Source organism: Pelophylax lessonae (genome assembly GCF_965119305.1).
Source record: "Pelophylax lessonae genome assembly, chromosome: 3".
Taxonomy (NCBI): Eukaryota; Metazoa; Chordata; class Amphibia; order Anura; family Ranidae; genus Pelophylax; species Pelophylax lessonae.
Window position 1 is genome coordinate 673,146,083 of NC_138770.1, and position 20,802 is coordinate 673,166,884.

The 20,802-nt window shown below is 45.8% G+C and overlaps 1 protein-coding gene across 3 annotated transcripts in view; it reads right to left on the reverse strand.

The window, feature by feature from the left end:
* The window catches only part of MDGA1 (MAM domain containing glycosylphosphatidylinositol anchor 1), a 498,204-nt gene that overhangs the window by 473,558 nt on the left and 3,844 nt on the right, over positions 1-20,802 (reverse strand). The window lies entirely within an intron of this gene.

Below are 20,802 nucleotides of genomic sequence, written 5' to 3' on the forward strand. Positions count from 1 at the left end.
TTACATACCCTGCCTTTCATGGGGTGAATGGGTAGGGGTACAATTACCCCATTCACATAGAGAGGGGGTCCAGGCTCTGGGGGCCCCCTTGTTACAGGGGATGTCCAGATTCCGATAAGCCCCCTGCCCGAAGACCCCCACAACCACCGCCCAGGGTTATCGGGAAGAGGCCCTTGTCCTCATCAACATGGGGACAAGGTGCTTTGGGGTGCAGAGCTCCTCCTGCTCCAAAGCACCCACCCCCCCATATTGAGGGCGTGTGGCCTGGTATGGTCCAGGGGGGGTGGGGCCGCTCGCTCGTCCCCTCCCCTTTCCTGACCTGCCGGGCTGCATGCTTGGATACGGGTCTGGTAAGAATTTTGGGGGGGACTCCAAGCCGTTTTTTCAGCGTGGGGCTCCCCTCAAAGTCCATACCAGACCCAAAGGGCCTGGTTTGGAACCTGGGGGGGCCCCCCATGCTGTTTTTTTCCCATTATGGCATGGAATTCCCCCTCAATGTTGAGGGCGTGTGGCTTGGTATAGTCCAGGGGGGTGGGGCCACTCGCTTGTCCCCTCCCCTTTCCTGACCTGCCGAGCTGCATGCTTGGATGCGGGTCTGGTAAGAATTTTGGGGGGGACCCCAAGCCGAAGGGCCTGGTTTGGAAACTGGGGGGGGGGGGGCCCACACTTTTTTTTTCCCATTTTGGCTTCGAATTCCCCCTCAAGATCCTCAGAGCGCAAGTCGCACCACAAGTCGGATCATCCTGATCCGACTTATGATGTGACCTCCATTCAAATCAATAGGCTCCCATAGGGAACCATTGATTTTCACATAAAAAAAACAAAACTTATAACGTGGCTTAACGCTGTATAAGCAACGTTAAGCAACGTTAATCAGCCTTTATCAGCGTCAGACATTTTTACATCTCTGACGCTCGTCCTCAGAACGCACTGGTCCTGGGTTTTTTTTGCAGCTTATGCCTATGCCACTTGGAGCTCCTAAAAGCCCTGTGTGTGCATGAGGCCATAGAATAACATGGAGGGCATTTCCAGGGCTTTTTTTCTCAGAGAATAGGTGCCGTAACTCCCTCTTTTCAAGTCACCCCTTGCTTCCGCCCCTACCCACCTCCGAGCACCATTCCTTGGTTCCACCCATTACCCACCTCCGAAGACCACCTCTTTTAGGTAATACAGTAACATTTGTGGTACTAACTAATTTGTATTGAGCTTGTTAATGATAACAAGAAAAGCAGTAGAATAGATCCCCTGCAGCCAGCAACAATGGACCACTCACAACAAAACACCCCCCTCCCTAGCAGCAACAACAGATCTCCTCGCAGCCAGCATCAGCAGACCATCTGGAAGAATAGATCCCCCCCTCCCCAGCAACAATGGACCACCTACAAGAAAATACCACCCCCTTCCTCAGCAACAATAAACCCCGGGAAGCAACAATAGACCTCTTCCTCAACAGTAGATCCCTCCCAGAAATGACTGACCCTCCAGCAACATAAGACCCACCCTTAGCAACAATAGATCCCCTACCAGCAACAACAGATCTCCCCAGCAACAGACCCCCCCCCTGCAATAATAGATTCCCGCCAGTGACTTTAGATCCCCAGCAACCAGCATCAACAGACCCTGCAGCACACCTCCAGCACCCCTTGCCATTACATACATTCAGTCCTGGAGGTGCCGGAACTGCGTTCCCCCGCGTTCCCGCTGAATAAAAGCCCTGGACATTTCTAAGCTGCAAAAAAAAAAAAAACGTGTGACGCTCCTAAAAGCAGCTGCAAAAATGCCCTGCCTGTGCACATGGGGCCTTAGTATTCCATATATTTTATGTAGAAATGGATTGGATGATCTGATAAATTATCTTTTAAATTATTTAAATCCACTTCTGAGGTTCGATCACCGGATGTTCCTTCGATGTCTTGTTCTTGCGCTGTTTTGCAGATTGCATACAATGATCCCCGCACAGAGCTCAGCAGACGGGGAGAACAATGGGCACACAGAGGAACAGGAGGGGAGATAAGAAGCGCCCCTCGCCCTCCCGGATTCCTGACCCCGCCGATCCTTGTATTCAGTGTCACCCGTATGAGAAAAGGGGGTTGTGTGAATGTGTTGTGTGAACAGCTCCTAACAAACCCCTATTGTTCCCTGACTCCCCCCCATAGACACAGCCTGGCCTCTATGGCTTCTGCCTGTCCCTCACCCACACTGCCCCACCGCCCCACCACCCCCGCCGCCGGAAAACATGGCCAGGATTAACGTCACGCTGCGCCAGACTTCCCAGGAAGTACTCAGCACAAATCTTTCATATCTTCATAGTTGTTACATTGTTACTTTAAAAAAAACCACTTCAGTCTTGGAAGGTTTTACCCCCTTAACCCCTTCTGGACCGGAAGGATTTGCCCCCTTAATGAGCAGGCCCTTTTTGCGATTTGGCACTGCGTTACTTTAACTGACAATTGCGCGGTCGTGCGACGCTGTACCCAAATAAAATTGATGCACCAGAATGCACTGAAATGCATTAACCACTTCTGGACGGTAAGGATTTGCCCCCTTAATGACCAGGCCATTTAACTTATTTTACAATTGCGTGGTCATGCGACGCTTTACCCAAATAAAATTGATGTCCTTTTTACCCCACAAACAGAGCTTTCTTTTGGTGGTATTTGATCACCTGTGCGATTTTTATTTTTTGCGCTATAAACAAAAAAAGAGCGACAATTCTGAAAAACAAAACAATATTTTTCACTTTCTGCTATATAACATTCTCAATAAAAAAAATGGAAAAATCAAAATTTTTCATCATTTTAGGCCAATTTGTTTTCTGCTACATATTTTTTGGTAAAAAAAATTCCAATACTCGGATTTTGATTGGTTTGCACAAAAGTTATTGCGTCTACCATCTAAGAGAAAGATTTATGTCATTTTAATTTTTTTTTTTACTAGTAATGGCGGCGATCTGCAATTTTTAGCGTGACTGCACCATTGCGGCGGACAGATCGGACCCCTAACTGACACTTTTGGGGGGACCAGTGACATTACTACAGTAATCGGTGTTAAAAATATGCACTGTTACTGTAATAATGACACTGGCAGGGAAGGGGTTAATACCAGGGGCAATCAAAAGGGTTAGGTGAGGGCCTAGGGGAGTGTTTTCTAACTGTGAGGGGGATGGGCTTGTGGAATCAATACAGAGACCTGTGATCCTAAATAGGAGGATCACAGGAGCTCTGTGCTGATTCCTGAGAGAACAACGGTCTGCTGTGTTTACAACAGACTACTGTTCTCTCTCCACAGGGAGCGATCGCGGGTGCCCAGCGGCAATCACACCCGCCGGCCCTGTGAGTCAGCTTCCCCGCTGGCTATTGAAGGCGCCCCAGGAGCACTCCCATGGATTGCCATACAGGTACGGCAATTTACGTAGCCGAGCCAGCCTGCCGCAGTATATCTGCGGTGGGTGGTCGATAAGTGGTTAAAGGGCGTTACTTAATAAAGAAAACCCCTCCCATTTCATGATGTCAGCAATGTGACCACATGGAAGAGAAATTTCACAAGGCCTGAGAAAGAAAATAATTTCTTTAGAGCCCATTCACACTGCCGCGGCTTGTCAGGCGACTTGTCAGCCTGACAAGTCGTGGTCCGTCGTGGTCCATTGACTGCTACAGGACCCATTCTAATAGGAGCGACACAAGTCGCTCCGACTTAGCAAAAGGGTCCTGTACTACTTCGGGGCGACCTCGAGCGACTTGCATAGACATTCATTATATGAAGTCCGTGCAAGTCGCGCCGAAGTCGCGGTGCACATCAGTGCGCGCGACTTCACAGGTCGCCCCCCCGAAGTCGTGCCGCTTCAGTGTGAACTGGCACTTACACAAGAAAGATGAAGGCTACAAGAAGATCAGCAAAGCTACTTATCAGTCAGAATACTGGAGCAAAAGTGATACAAAAATGTAACAAAGATGGAACTGCAACCATCTCACAGAGACCACCAGGCCATCCATGGAAGTGATCACCTCAACAGAAGCATCTTCTGATGAGAAGGGTTGAAGAAAATCACCATGCAAGGTCACTGCAGTTAGCTAAAGAAGTAGAAAGCCAAACTGGGGTCATAGGCGTGCGCACAGGGTGTACCAGGTGTGCCTGGGCACACCCTAATCACCTAGGGCACATTAGCATTATCACTCTGTTTGCCAGTGAGGAGATGGGAAAGATCTCCCTCTGACCTGCTCTGCCATAAGAGAAGTGCCTACGCACTTCTATTTCACTGTGCCAGCAGGGAGAGTAATGTACCGGGGCCATATAGATGTAGGCACACACATGCATGTGTATTGAATCTTTGGGGTGCACACCCTAATGCAATAGGCTGGGCACACCTATGACTGGGGTGATTGTTTCCCGTGACACAATATGGCGTGCGCTGCACAGGAATGCCATGCATGGGTGTCTTCCACGAAGGAAGCCTTTCCTTAAGCCCATGCGCAAAAAAAGCCCACCTAGAATTGGCCAGGGCCCATGCTGAAATAGCAGACTACTAAGACTCTGTACTCTGGAGTTATGAGACAAAAGTTTTTGGAACTGATGGCTTCAACACTGTATGGCGTTGCAAAGAGGCAGAAAACAAAGAAAAATGCATGGTGCCTACAGTGAAACATGGTGGTGGCCGTGTCCTTCTGTGGGGTTGCATGAGTGCTGCTGGTGTTGGGGAGCTGCATTTCATTGATGGTATCCTGAATTCCCAGATTTACTGCTCTTAATTGAAAGAGAAGATGCTACCATCACTCTGTGCCCTTGGTCGTCATGCAATCAGAGGCTGACTGGCAACTTTCAGCCCAGGGACAAGTACAAACCAGAGACCCATGATGCAAGGACTCAGCCCCCCTCCCTCTCTCCCTCTTCCTGGACTTCTCCTGACCCCCATTCCAGGCTGAAGCTCCACTCCAAGTACTCTCAACTCACCGTCCGAATCTGGTTTCACAACCTGGCTAGCAGGGGCGGTTGCGGGGAGCTGGGACAGTTCAGTCGGGGCTGGCTGGAGGGGAAAGTCTCCAGTGGGGCGTGGAACCGGCCTCTGCTCAGACACAACTTACACAATCCATGCTGGCCAGGGCTGCCCTCTGTCCTTGTCTTCATCCCACACTCAGTAGGTCAGCGGTGGGGTCTTTTTACTTCTCTTCACCAGGAATCCTTTAGGCAAGTCTGTGGCAGAAGCGTTGCAGACTTTTTTTTGGGACATCAAAGTGGCCCCGGGGGGCAATTGCCCCCCTGCCCCCTGGCCCAATCCTCCCCTGATGACAATGATCCAAAACACACATCTAAGTCCACTGTTATATTTGTGAAGAAGAACTGGGTGAAAGTAATTCAGTGGCCAAGTATGTCTCCTGATCTGAACTTAATCAGGGAACACCCATGGGGAATTCTGAAGAGACGAGCATCACTTCTCCATCCAGAATCCAGGCTCTAAAAGAGGCCGTTCTTTAAGAATGGAAAAGAATAGATGTTGCAATATGTTGCCAACTTGTTCCTTCCATGCCTAGAAGACTTGATGCTGTCCTTACAAATCATGGAGGTCATACAAAGTTCTAGATGGAGTTTTTTTTGTGGGGTGTATTCATTTTTACATCAACTAATTTGAGTAAAACACAGGTTGCTCAGAGCACGCTCCCCCCCCCCCCCCCCATTCCTCCCAGGTTCTGCAGCCCTGTCTGAGCTTCTTCTGCATTAGATATACTATATATAATTAAATGTGAAGAGGTGGACAACATGCTGCGCGGAGCAAATCAGCAATGTGTGTTTTCTGCTGTGGATGCGTGTCAACTTCAGCTATGACTCCGGAGTCACATCCTCTGCTTGACAGATAAAAGACGAGGAACTGCAGCACGAGGCGATCAGAAGACAGAATCCCCGCCGTACTGAGAACGCTGAGTCAGCCCCAGCACCAGAGGAGCTTACACTCTAATGTGCCCCCACAGTCACACACTATTATTATTCTACATTTATATAGCTCTGACATATACAGTACCACTGTGCTGTACAGAGAACACTGAGCTGGTACCATCAATCTCTGTACCAGAGGAGCTTACACTCTAATATCCTCCCACAGTCACACACTATTATATAGCTCTGACATATTCCATAGTGATGTACAGAGAACACTGAGCCAGTCACATCAGTTTCTGTGCCTGGGGAGCTTACACTCTAATATCCCCCCACAGTCACACACTATTATTATACATTTATATAGCTTTGACATATACCATAGTGTTGTACAGAGATGGACTGAGCCATCCGGAGCATTCTCTGCACCAGGGGAGCTTACACTCTACTGTTTATGATATCTGCTGATGTAAGCTTGTTTACTTTTGTTTATGTTTATATATTTTTTTAATTTAATTTTATATTGCGCGTATATATATAGGTTTTTATTAAGAAGCTGTATGTTTGTAAGATTTTTAATAAACAAAAATTAACACTCTAATCACCCCACAGTCACACACTATTATTATTATACATTCATATAGCTCTGACATTTACCGCAGTGCTGTACAGAGTCACATCAGTCTCTGTACCAGAGGAGCTTACACTCTAATCTCTCCCCACAGTCACACTAATATTATTATACATGTATATAGCGCTGTACAGAGAACACTGACCTGGTACCATCAGTCTCTGAACCAGAGGAGCTTACACTCTAATGTCCCCCCACAGTCACACACTATTATTATTATACATTTATATAGCTCTGACATATACTGCAGTGCAGTACAGAGAACACTGAGCCAGTCACATCAGTCTCTGTACCAGAGGAGCTTACACTCTAATGTCCCACCACAGTCACACACTATTATTATACATTAATATAGCTCTGGCATATACTGTAGTTCTGTACAGAGTCACATTAGTCTCTGTACCAGAGGAGCTTACACTCTAATGTCCCCCCCCCCCCGTCACACACTATTATTATTATTATTATACATTTATATAGCTCTGACATATACCGTAGTGCTATACAGAGTCACATCAGTCTCTGTACCAGAGGAGCTTACACTTTAATGCCCCACCACAGTCACACACTATTATTATACATTTATATAGCTCTGACATATACCTTTGTTCTGTACAGAGTCACATCAGTCTCTGTACCAGAGGAGCTTACACTCTAATCTCTCCCCACAGTCACACTAATATTATTATACATTTATATAGCTCTGACATATACTGCAGTGCTGTACAGAGAACACTGAGCCAGTACCATCAGTCTCTGTACCAGAGGAGCTTACACTCTAATGTCCCCCACAGTCACATACTATTATTATTATTATTATTATTATTATTATTATACATTTTTATAGCTCTGACATATACCGTAGTGCTATACAGAGTCACCTCAGTCTCTGTACCAAAGGAGCTTACACTCTAATGTCCCACCACAGTCACACACTATTATTATACATTTATATAGCTCTGACATATACCATAGTTCTGTACACAGTCACATCAGTCTCTGTACCAGAGGAGCTTACACTCTAATGTCCCCCTACAGTCACTCACTATTATTATTTTCCTTTTTTAAAGCTCTGACATATTTAAATAAAATTCCAAATTTGAATGATTAGGTTGGTCTGGGTATCTGAATACGGCCTGAGCCCCCCATACAGGACCCGTCTTTATCTTCTTCACTCTCATTCACTTTGCTATGTTCCCGGCCTCCACTCCATTAATAAATAAGCCCCATTTGTGATAATCGGCTCCACATCAGCAGCTCCGCAATAAAAATGCACTTTTATACAGATTCATGCACTTTATGACGTTGAGAAACAATCATCTGGAGGAATCGTTCTTCTCATTATTGTTACATTGTAAATCTAGTAAGACTTTGTAGGTCATAGGGACGCGCATAACATCCACCGCGAATACCATTCTTGTCACGGTTATGATTTTTGTGCGGCGGAGTGTATTATCACCTCGCTGACTGTGGGTGTCAGCGTTGTATTTGCTGGCTCCAAAAAATTTAAAACCAGTTTGTACACACTGTCAAAGCATCTCAATACAAAAGGAAGAGTATCAAAGGACTTTGGAGTGTGGTATCTACACATGTCTGGTGTCTGATTATCGATCTGCTTCTGGATGTGTTCATCCAACTCCATCAAACGTCTTATAACTGCAGCTATCAAATTTGAAGGGTTTGTCCACCCATTATGACATTTCACTGGTAGGTGGGATGAGTCACCTGAGGGCTTCCTGCTTTTAAGGACTTCAGAGGTGAGACCGACCTCAGTATTTGGAAGTACTCTGAAACTCGCAGCATTGTCCACTTAGGGTTCAAATACTCAATTGACCCTTTAACGGAACGCTCAGGAAATCAGTGTATGAGAAGTGCTTCAATTAACCACTGTACCACCGGAGGATTTTGCTGTCTTACGTCCAGGCCACTTTTTGCGATTCGGCACTGTGCGACTTTAACTGACAATTGCGCGGTCGTGCGACGCCGAACACAAACAAAATTTACGTCCTTTTTTTCCCACAAACAGAGCTTTCTTTTGGTGGTATTTGATCCCCTGTGCGATTTTTACTTTTTGCGCTATAAACAAAAAAAGAGCGTAAATTTTGAAAAAAATAACAATATTTTTCACATTTTTTTATATGAAATTCCCCCCAAGAAATGTAAAGATCAAAATTTCTTAAAATTTTTGGCCAATTTGTTTTCTGCTACATATGTTTGGTAAAAAAAAATCACAATAAGTGTATTTTGATTGGTTTGCGCAAAAGTTATTGCATTTACTAACTAAGGGAATTTCTGTCATTTTTGGTGTTTTTTTTTTTTTTAACGATTAATGGCGGCGATCTGCAATTTTTTTTTGCGGGACTGCGACATTGCGGCAGACAGATCGGACCCTTGACTGACATTTTTGACACTTTTTGGGGTACCAGTGACATTACTGTAAATATGCACTGTTACTGTAAAAATGACACTGGCAGGGAAGGGGTTAATTTTTATTGGAGAGGGAGGGGTTAATGTATGCCTGGTGCTTACTGACGTGTGTGGGGGGAGGTGACTGAGTGACACAGGGACAGATCGCAGGTTGAGCTATGCTGAATCCTGCAATCTGTCACTGTCTGTCACTTAGGAGATCCGCCCGCTTTGTTTACACAAGCGGGCGGATCTCCAGACTCGATTCCCCGACGATCGGGGAAGAGCGGCGGCGATCGCTGCCGCTCCTCCCCTGGCCCGACTCCCGCTGTGAATGAATACAGTGGGATCGAGCCTACGGCGGCGAGCGTGCGCCACCCACAAGGGGAGGAGTCTACGTCGCTGGACGGGAACTAACCACTTTGCCGCAGTAAAGCTCCAGTGAGTGGTCGGCAAGTGGTTAAAGAGATTATTTTATTTAGCTCATTCCAACCTTCTTAGTCTACCGTTCAACGATTTGGTAATCCCCCAACACAGAGAATCTTGAAGTGGTGACCTCTTCAGTTACCACAACATTTCAAGTAGAGTCAAAAGGAGAAAATATAATGGATCTGGTTTTGTAGACACGGGACCATCACACGTATCCTATATATCCAAAAGCATATCTCCTCTCCAAATAGTTCCTGAACATCACGCCTACGTTATATATCCAAATGCACGTGGATCCCCCCCAGATGATGGAGTTTAGGTGTCTCCAGTAAAGAGTTTTGTTAATACTACATCTTACAAAGACACTGTAGACAATTGTGCTCTTCCAACCTTGTGGTAACAGTTTGGAGAAGACCCTTTTCTGTTCCACCATGACTGTGCCATCTCCATAAAGTCAAGGGGTTTGGTGTGGAGGAACTCGAGTGTCCTGTACAGAGCCCTAACCTCAACCCTACTTAACAACTTTGGATCCCAACACTATTGAACACCTTTGTACCCCGGTCCTACTGAACACCTTTGGATCCCAACCCCACTGAACACTTTTGGACTCCCACCCGACTGAACGCCTTTGGACCCCAACCCTACTAAACACCATTGGACCCCAACCCTACTGAACACCTTTGGACCTCAACACTACTGAACACCTCTTGACCCCAACCCTATCGAACACATTTGGACCTCAACCCTACTGAGCACCTTTGGACCCCAACCCTACCGAACACCTTAGACCTCAAAACTACTGAACACCTTTGGACCCCTGCGCTACGGAACACCTTTGGATCTCAACCCTACTGAACACCTTTGGACCCCAAACTTACTGAAAACCTTTAGACCTCAACTCTACTGAACACCTTTGGACCCCAACCCTACTGAATACCTTTGGACTTCAACCCTACCGGACACCCTTGGACCTCAACCCTACTAAGCACATTTGTACCCCAACCCTACTGAACACCTTTGGACTCCAACCCTACTGAACACCTTTGGACCCCAACCCAACTAAACACCTTTGGACCTCAACCCTACTGAACACCTTCGGACCCCAACCCTACCGGACACCCTTGGATCTCAACCCTACTGAGCACATTTGTACCCCAACCCTACTGAACACCTTTGGACCCCAAACTTACTGAACACCTTTAAACCTCAACTCTACTGAACACCTTTGGACCTCAACCCTACTGAAAATCCTTTATCTTACAAATAAAAGTATATTGCAGGACACACCCATAACCCATGGATCACAGGGAACTATATACAGTATTTTCGAAAGGGAGAGCAGAAAAATTCTCTATATATCCAAACTGCTTCCTTTCAGACTATCTCTCTTTGACTGAAAGGCTGTGTAACCCCTCTGAAGGAAGCAGACATGGACAGACGGGAGGTAAGGACTGAGGATGACTTCCTACTCTGATTATTTCAGCTGTATGTGTAACTTGGAATTTAGTTACTAAGTTATTTAAACAACAGACTTTTTTTCCTCCACAAAGCGTTGTAGCCTGAATTAAAGTAGGGTAGGGTGCCACCTGCTGGCTGGAAATTATAGATAGGAAACATCTATACCTGACTAAATAATAATGACAAATGTTTTTTTTTTTTTTTTTTTTTTTTTTAATACATCCTAGCTTTAAATAACCAGGAAAGAAAAGCAAAGGCAAAAAGGGAAGGAATAAAAGGAAGAAGGGAAAGGAATAAAAGGAAGAAGGGAAAGGAAGGAAGGAAGAAGGGAAAGGAAGGAAGGAAGGAAGGAAGGAAGGAAGGAAAAGGGAAGGCTGGAAGGAAAGAAAGAAGGAAGGAGGGAAAGGTAGGAAGGAGGGAAAGGTAGGAAGGAATAAAGGGAGGGAAGGAAGGAAGGAGGGAAAGAAGGAAGAAATGAAGAAAGTAAGGAAGGAAGGAGGGAAAAGAAGGAGGGAAAGGAAGAGAAGGAACGAGGGAAAGAAGGAAGAAAGCAATGAAGGAAGGTGGGAAAGAAGGAAGGAAGGAATGAAGAAAGAAAAGAAGGGAGGAGGAAAAATAAGGAGGGAAAGGAACGAGGGAAAGAATGAAGGAAGGAATGAAGAAAGAAAGAAGGAAGGAGGGAAAGAAGGAAGGAAGGAATGAAGAAAGGAAAGAAGGAAGGAGGGACAAGAAGGAGGGAAAGGAATAAAGGAAGAGAAGGAACGAGGGAAAGAAGGAAGGAAGGGATGAAGAAAGAAAGAAAGAAAGAAAGAAAGAAAGAAAGAAAGAAAGAAAGAAAGAAAGAAAGAAAGAAAGAAAGAAAGAGGGAAAGGAAGGAAGGAAGGGAGGAGGGAAGAAATTAAGAAAGAGAGAATGAGAGAAAGAAAGAAGTTAGGAATTAAGAGGGGAAGAAGTTAGGGATGAAGGGGGGGGGGTAAGAAATGAAGGGGGGGGGAGTTAGGAATGAAAGGGGAAGAAGGAAGGAATGAAGGAAAAAAAAGGAATGAAGTAAGGAAAGAAGGAAAGGGGGAAAGGAAGGAAGAAAATAAGGAAGAAAGGTAAAAAAGAAAGAAGGAAAGAGGGAAGAAAGGGAGGGAGGGAGGGAGGGAGGGAGAAGGAAAGAAAGAAAGAAAGAGAGGAAAGGAAGGAAAGAAGGAATAAAGTAAGGAGAGAAGAAAGGGAGGAAAGAAAGGAAGGAAGGAAAGAAGGAAGGAAGAAAGGTAAGAGATGGAGGCAGGGAGAAAGGAGGGAGGGAAAAAAAGGAAGTACGGAACGAAGGAAGGAAGGAAGGAAAAAAAGAAAAAAAGCTGTATAACATTAAAAAAAGAAAAAAAGAAAAAAAAATACATTCTCCTTTACCAGTAATAAGTTATGGTTTCTTTCATTGCTAAAAGATTTCATATTTATAAATATATTTCTTTATAAAGAGCGAACGGTCAGCTGAACATTTACTATTCGTTTTTTGTCCCGCATTCCTTCCCGCTCGCCTTTCTAGGGTATCGTTCCCGCTGTGTTCTTAATTTGCCATCGCCACATTTGTATTCCTTCGGAGAATTCCATAATTACAGGCTCTGTGTTGAGCCGTCAGGCGGATCAGTCGGGGATTCTCTAGAACGCAGAAAGCGTTTCAGAGTTCCCATTACCGCCTTGTATTTTCTGGCGATCGCCTTTCTGGGGGGGGGCTGTCCGAGGAAGTGAAAATGGTGTTCTCCTGTTTCAGGTATGACGTATCAATATTCTGCTTTGTTTAATATTTATACGCTGTGCCACATAGCTGTGGTTATTATGGTTTGTTCAGGTATCAGTTGACTTGTTCTCTAGCTAACTTTCTTTGATCTGGCGGAGTATTCCATCTAGAGCTCTTCGATAATTCCTCAACTTTGACAAATGGTCCAGTAACTGTTCTATATAAAGAAATATCTATAATTCCCAGTCTCCGTACACAATTACTCATACTGATGACTTCCCGGCTGAGAAATGTAGATTTCCCAGCATGCTGGATATTTTTAATAACCAACGGACCTTGTCTTTGCTTCCTGCAGGGGCGTAACTACAGGGGTTGCAATTGCAACCGGGCCCCATGCTCCAGGGGGCCCATGCAGCTCCCCTGTACACCTGAATAGGAGGGGCGGCGGGGGCAGCATGTAGAGAAATCACTGTCCTCCTTTTTCCTTCTGTAGCTGCAGGAGGAAAATGGAGGAGATTGGTTCCTCTGTATGCTGCCCCCGCCACTCCTCCTATCCAGTTCTCTTGTGTTCTGCTGTCTCTGGGCCCCTGGGTGCTCCCCTGGTGCCCCCCCCCCCCACCACTGTGCTCCCTTCCCTCTCCTGCCGGCTGCTGCAGGGGATGTGTCACAATAGAGAACCAGGAAGGGGTCGGTAAATATGTAATTTACCAGCTCCTTCCTTTTCTGAATGGACAGAGTCATAGTCAGTGACATTGTAAAAAAAAAAAAAAAAAAAAATGATAAAAAATAATACAATTAAAATACCAAAAACTACTGACACCAGTGGGTGAACTTCCAGGATCACAAAGGTCACACTTGCAACCGGGCCCTGGCATTCCACCACCGTGGGGAGTCCCCAAGATGGCAGAAAAGGGGGCCCACTGCAGAACTTGTGAAAGGGTCCCGCTGCAGGACCGAAATAAAGGGCCCCATTACAAGAGAAAAGGGCCCCAGGTTCAGTGGGAAGAGCCCCAGGGTTGAAGGGAAGGGCCCTGGCCAGGGGTCCGGGGGGCCCTTTATGGTTTCTTGCATCGGGGCCCTGAAGGTTCTAGTTACGCCTCTGGCTTCCTGGTTAGCCCAGAAACTTCCAGCTGCACTTCTGAAATATGCCTTTGATAACCTCATTCTGAAGATGTCAACATCCTCATCCTCACTGGCCACATGCTTGTTGCAGATCTGTCTCTGCACCATCAACATCAGGTAACTATCCTATTCAAGGTGTATTCACCCCAGCATAGGTTTCCTTTAAATTGAGGCTCCAAACAACACTTGAAAAGCCATGAGATACAATAAGTAGCATCAGCTGAACTGCTCAAGGCTCTCATTTCTCATAGTGCCCCATCTGTCCCATTGTCTTCTATCTGTAATCTGGGAACCTGGATTGTGATTCAGGGCAAGGGTTCTCAGACACGCCCACTTCAGGCTCCTCCCTGTGTCTTACCTACTGAAACTCTGATTCATTAAAGTATTGAGCGGTTCCTCACATCCTCCAATCAGATTCAATCTTGAAAGGCTGCATCTGAATGGAGAGAGAGGAAGTCAGTGCCGGGACAAGGCCATCCAGCACCCAGGGCAAAAATGCCAAACTGCGCCCCCCCTTCCCCATTCATGAAGTGCAAGCTTAGGGGAACCTACACCCAGCAGTTCCCCCCTGGTTTAAATCACTGCCTCTGTCAGGGGAGGACTGGGCTAGGGCGCAGGGGGGGGGGGGCAATTGCCCCCTGGGCCGCTCTGATGTCCTGTAAAAAGGCTGCACTGCTTCTGCCACAGGCATGCCTACAGGATTCCTGGTGGAGAGAAGTAAAAAGTCCCCGCAACTGACCTATTGAATGCAGGTTGAAGACAAGGACAGACCAGCATGGATGGTGTAAACTGTGTCTGAGCGGAGGCCGGTTCCATGCCCCACTGAAGACTCTCCTTCCCTGGCCAGCCCTAACCGAGCTGTCCCAGCTCCCCCCAACCACCCCCTGCTGGCCAGGTTGGGAACCCAGATTCAGCCGGTGAGTAGAGAGTACCTGAAGCGGTGCTTCAGCTTGGAATGGGGGTCAGGAGGAGGATGGGAAGAGTGGGAGGGGGGCTGAGTTGCTGCAGCATGGGCCTCTGGTTTGTACTTGCCCCCTGGGCCCAAAAGTTGCCTTTGTCACTACTCCTGTCAACCTTGCAACAGAAGGAAGGCGCCCACAGTAAACCATTGTGCCTGGGCAGCCGCCCCTCCTCTTGTCCCGGCCCTGGAGGAAGTTACACAGCACCACCATGAGGAAGGAGAGATGCCCACCACACATGTGAGGATCATATGTGTGCGCCCCAAAGCTCAAACTTTCTCTGCAGCCTGAGCTGCACAGGACAGTGAAGAAGTGCTCTGTGCTGAGCGGCTTCTTGTTCATTCACAAATTGAATCATTGTAAACACAGTTTACTATGCTTCAGTTATGAATGAACACAGTGAGTGTGTTCACTGTGTTCATTAAGAAAAGGAAGGCGCCAATAATATACATATTTACTAGCCCCTTCCCCCACTCTCCATCCTGAAATGTAGTGATTAGGGTGTGCCCAGGCACACCCCCTGCGCACGCCTGTGGTGAGATTCACTCAGAATTTTTTTATTTTTTTTATTTAACTGTCTACAACCCGCTCTGCGGATTTCAGACCGTGCATATGAGCTTGAAAGGCCGCCAGGACCAGCACATTGGCTGAGACGTGGAGCGTCTATTGGCGTTCATGTGAGTGGCAAGGGTATGACCTCCTAATAAATATCACAATAAATATTAATAAATGTCTAAGAGATACAGAATTATAGATTCTGCTATAAATGGAACATGACGCTTCCCGATGACGCAGATATATAACTAAGTGGCCCAGAAGAATCAGCAGCACAAACAAGATTTTTTTTCAGCATCACGAAAGAGCACAAAAATAATGAATTATTTTAAAAATGTAGCAATCTGTTTCATGCGCTGAATGGGAATGCAAATTAATTAAAAAATAAACTGAGCTGTCTGTGTTTGTATAAACCTGATCTAATAATAGCACATTAACCACTTGCCGACCGCCGCAAGTACATATAATGCGGCGGTCAGCCCCTCACAGGCAAAGTGACGTATATATCTGTCACTAGCCTGTGAGGCTCTGGGGAGCGAGCCCGCCGCCGGAGGCGCGCTCCCGCGCGGTCACGGACCCCCCCCCCGCGCGTGTGACCAGCGGACCCGATGTCGGCCGGTCACTTGTGATCATCGGGTGGAAATGGAGAAAGGCAGGCGGCTAATGTAAACAAGCCGCCTGTCATTCTCCCCTGTTTAGGAATAGTGATCATACGGTTATACTATGTAGGACCATTGATCATTGTTCCTACACCTCAAGCCACAGCCAATCACAGTTAGAATCACGCCCCTAGGGACACACACAGCCCCTCCCTCTCAAATAAAGTTAACCCCTTCACTACCAGTGTAATTTTACAGTAACAGTGCATATGTATAGCACTGATTACTGTAGAAATGTCACTGGTAACCCCAAAAGTGTCAAAAATGTCAGTCAAGGGTCCGATCTGTCCGGTACTGCAATGTCGCAGTCCCGCAAAAAAAATCGCAGATCGCCGCCATTACGCGTTATAAAAAAAAACAACAAAAATGACAATAATCTTTCCCTTAGTTAGTAAACGCGATAACTTTTGCGCAAACCAATCAAAATATGCTTTTTGTGATTTTTTTTTTTTACCAAACATATGTAGCATAAAACAAAATTGGCCGAAAATGTTAAAAAATTTTGATTTTTACATTTTTTTGGGGGGAATTTCATATAAAAAAATGTGAAAAATATTGTTATTTTTGCAAAATTGACGCTTTTTTTTGTTTATAGCGCATGATCAAAAAATCGCACAGGTGATCAAATACCACCAAAAGAAAGCTCTGTTTGTGGGAAAAAAAGGACGCCAAATTCGTTTAGGTACAGTGTCGCACGACCGCGCAATTGTCCGTTAAAGTCACGCAGTGCTGAATCGCAAAATACCCCCTGGTCAGGAAGGGGGTAAAATCTTCCGGGGCTTAAGTGGTTAAACAAGTATATAAATAGTTACTATGATTAGTGTCAAACAAAAATATCCTTTATAAAATGCAGTAAAAAAATAATATTTGTCTGAAAAAAAATAAATAAAAAAATAATAATAATATTGAATCCGCGGGTTCCTGGCCACCTGTGAGTTGAGAGATACAGGAAGGGGGTCTCGGTATCGTAAAGACGTACATATAACTTTGGCGAAAGGTGCGTTTTTTTTTGGTTTTTTTTGTGGCTCCCTTCTATGTCACCCCCTCACTCACACGAGATTTGTTGGGTTTTTTGGTACGTTTGTACATGCGTTCCTCAAGCAGGTGTAAGTACAGGAGAAGAATGGCATGTTTTTGGTCTCACAGACTTTTAAATAGGAACGCCTGAAAAAAAAGCGTTAACGCACTTTTCAAGGGTCTTCCATTAAATTAATTGGGACCAAAAACACGGGATTCTGCCTCAAAGAATCTCAAGTACTACTTCAAGCTTGGCGCAACAGGAAACAACGAATGCAACGCTCTGATGGGAACAAGTTCATTGAGAATAATGGGATTCTTCATCTTGAGTGTTGTTGCACTTTGTTATTGCGCAATGAAAAGCTCAGGGGTGAATGGGAGTGAAGGCCGATGGTCTGTTGTGTGGACAATTTTAGATCAGACCTAGAGGCGTAACTAGAACCTTCAGGGCCCCGGTGCAAGAACCCATGAAGGCCCCCACACCCCCAGACCCCTGGCCGGGGCCCTTCCCTTCAAGCCTAGGGCTCTTCCCACTGATCCTGGGGCCCTTTACTCTCGTTGCGGGCTCCCTTTATTGCGGTCCCTTTCACAAGTTCTGCAGTGGGCCTCCTTCCTCCCATCTTGGGGCCTCCCCACGGTGGTGGAATGCCGGGGCCTGGTCGCAAGTGAGACCTTAGTGATCCTGGAAGTTCAGCCACTGGTGTCAGTAGTTTTTATTTTTTGGCATTTTAATTGTAATATTTTTTATCATTTTATTTTATTTTTTTACAATGTCACTGACTATGACTCTGTCCATTCAGAAAAGGAAGGAGCTGGTAAATTACATATTTATTGACCCCTTCCCGGTACTTCATTGTGACACATCCCCTGCAGCAGCCGGCAGGAGAGGGTAGGGACCACAGTGGGGGGAGCACACAGGGGTCCAGAGACAGCAGAACACAAGTGAACTGGATAGGAAGAGTAGCGGGGGAAACATACAGAGGAACCAATCTCCTCCATTTTCCTCCTGCAGGAGGAAAAAGGAGGACAGTGATTTCTCTACATGCTGCCCACGCCGCCCCTCCTATCCAGGTGTACAGGGGAGCCACACAGGCCCCCTGGAGCATGGGGCCCGGTTGCAATTGCAACCCCTGCAACCCCTGTAGTTACACCCCTGATCAGACCCAAAGAGTTGTACATCACTGAGAAAGCTGCAGTGTGCCCAAGGATTAAAAAGAACATGTCAGGTTGCCATCTAAACCCTCAATTAGGATTTCATGGAACCGTAGGGTTCCTCCAGAGGTTGTTAGGGGTTCCATGAACAACATCGATGAAATACCAGAAGGTCATTGGTGATGCTGTGAGGGTTTCCTGTGCCCTGGAGCCCCTTATTACTCTCTGACAATGGTGGACTATGTAGATAGGGACCTCAAATTTGGCAAATAAAGGTTGTTTGATGGGTTCTCTTTAACCCACCACCAATGCAGACCAAGTGGAGGTAGAGGGCAACCCTTTTCAGGGACTCTCCATAGCTATCCTTTGAATAGACTGTAGCTGAACTTACTATTTTCTCCACTTCTTATGGAGAGCCTTTTCTACAAACTATAAATGCTTCAAGTGATACGTAAATGGCTCAAATATCAATTCAGGGTGTATTTCCCGAAACGTCCAAGGCAACATTAGCTGGGAGTATTCACTCTGTTATGGTGCATAAACTGGAGGTTTCCTCCAAGACAAAACACAAGTGCCAGAATTTAACTTTCTTCAGCCCTGCTCACTCACCCTTTTCTCTTCTGTTTAACTACAAACTAACATTATGTATTTATTCTGGATATAGGGATAGGATATCCCCATGTTCTCCACGCACACCGTCCCAAGCTCCCTGAATCCTATGCTTTCTATAATCTCCAACTCTCAGTTGAGTTTTATCCGGTGCAGAAGCAGATGAGGAAACATTTAATATTTCATATTATCGTATCCCTCCAGGTAAGCCTTTCTGAAATAGGGTTTCATGGAACCCCAAGGTTCATCCAGAGGTTGCAAGGGATTCCTTGAGCAATGAGCATCTTCTGCCTCTCAGATAAGTTCCCACTGACACCAATTATGTTTTTAGCTTGCTGTTGGAGGGGGGGAATCACTCTTTCCACTGACCATGTGTAAGGAACATTCTTAACACTGATCACCAATGTAAGAACATTCTTCCCACTGACCACCAATGTAAGGGGCATTCTTTCAACTAACCACCAATGTAAGGAGCATTCTTCCCACTGATCACCAATGTAAGAAGCTTTTTTCCTACTGACCACTAATGTAAGGGACATTCTTCCCACTGACCACTAATGTAAGGAGCATTCTTCCCACTGACCGGGAACGTAAGGAGCATTTTTCCTACTGATCACCAATGTAAGGAGCATTCTTCCCACTGACTACCAATGTAAGGGACATTCTTCCCACTGACTACCAATGTAAGGGACATTCTTCCCACTGACCACCAATGTATGGAACATTCTTCCCACTGACCACCAATGTAAGGAACATTCTTCCCACTGACCACCAATGTAAGGGACATTCTTCCCACTGACCTCCAATGTAAGGACCATTCTTCCCACTGACCACCAATGTAAGGAGCATTCTTCCCACTGACCACCAATGTAAGGGACATTCTTCCCACTGACCTCCAATGTAAGGACCATTCTTCCCACTGACCTCCAATGTAAGGGACATTCTTCCCACTGACTACCAATGTAAGGGACATTCTTCCCACTGACTACCAATGTAAGGAACATTCTTCCCACTGACCACCAATGTAAGGGACATTCTTCCCACTGACCACCAATGTAAGGGACATTCTTCCCACAGATCACCAATGTAAGAGACATTCTTTGCACTGACTATTAATGTAAGGAGCATTCTTCCCACTGACCTCCACTGTAAGGAACATTCTTCCCACTGACCGCCAATGTAAGGAGCATTCTTCCCACTGACCTCCACTGTAAGGAACATTCTTCCCACTGACCTCCACTGTAAGGAGCATTCTTCTCACTGACCACCAATGTAAGGAACATTCTTCCCACTGACTACCAATGTAAGGAGCATTCTATTCATTGATCACCAATGTAAGGGACATTCTTCCCACTGACCATACCACTAATATTCAGTGAGTTGTAGATAAAGTATTTATTAGCAGGGGTTCCTTGAGACCAGAAAGTTATTTCAAGGGTTCCTCCATGATAAAAAGGTTGTGTAAAGCTGCTCTGGACACAGTCAGCCAAACCAATCCAGACCTCCGATTATTCCAACGCAGCTTTCATTTAAATCCCTCAGAGGTCATCTCTGCTTTCTGCGCTCTCTCGGAGGACTTTAGAGGGGTGGGAGACACAGGAAGTGATACTCAGCAAGTGTCACATAGTATGACTAAGACATAGCACAGATGGTTCAGTCAGACAATCTTTTTTATGTTTATTACAGAACAGAGAGTTCCGATCTGTTTGCACACAATGTGCAGACTGTCAGCTCTGCGGGAGAGGAGCGTTGCGAATGACGCAGCTGATTTTCCTCTCCAATTTTTTAATACGATCCTTTGTGACAGATCTAGGTAGAAAAATAAAGATTGTAATAATTATGTGCAGTCTTATCTTCCTATGGGGTGTCAAAACCACACATTGCCTTCCCTTATATCCATTTCTAGCTCTCCCCTGCAGTGCTGCACTGCCTTTATAACATGCAGCCTGCCATTATACATATAGTATTTATTACACATATACTGTATAGCTGTACAGCTCTATCATGCTTGCTGTAAATAGCTGCACTGCCGCACAGCGTGTCTGGATGTCCCATGAGACTTTCCTATAAGCGCAACATACTGCACAGCTATAAAATGCAACAATGTATATCCTATATCATAATGATATATAGTAATGTCATTCTCTTATGTATTTATGTTTATGCCACTGCTACATTTCCAGCTTATTGTCCTGCATCTTGCACACATTGCCTGAC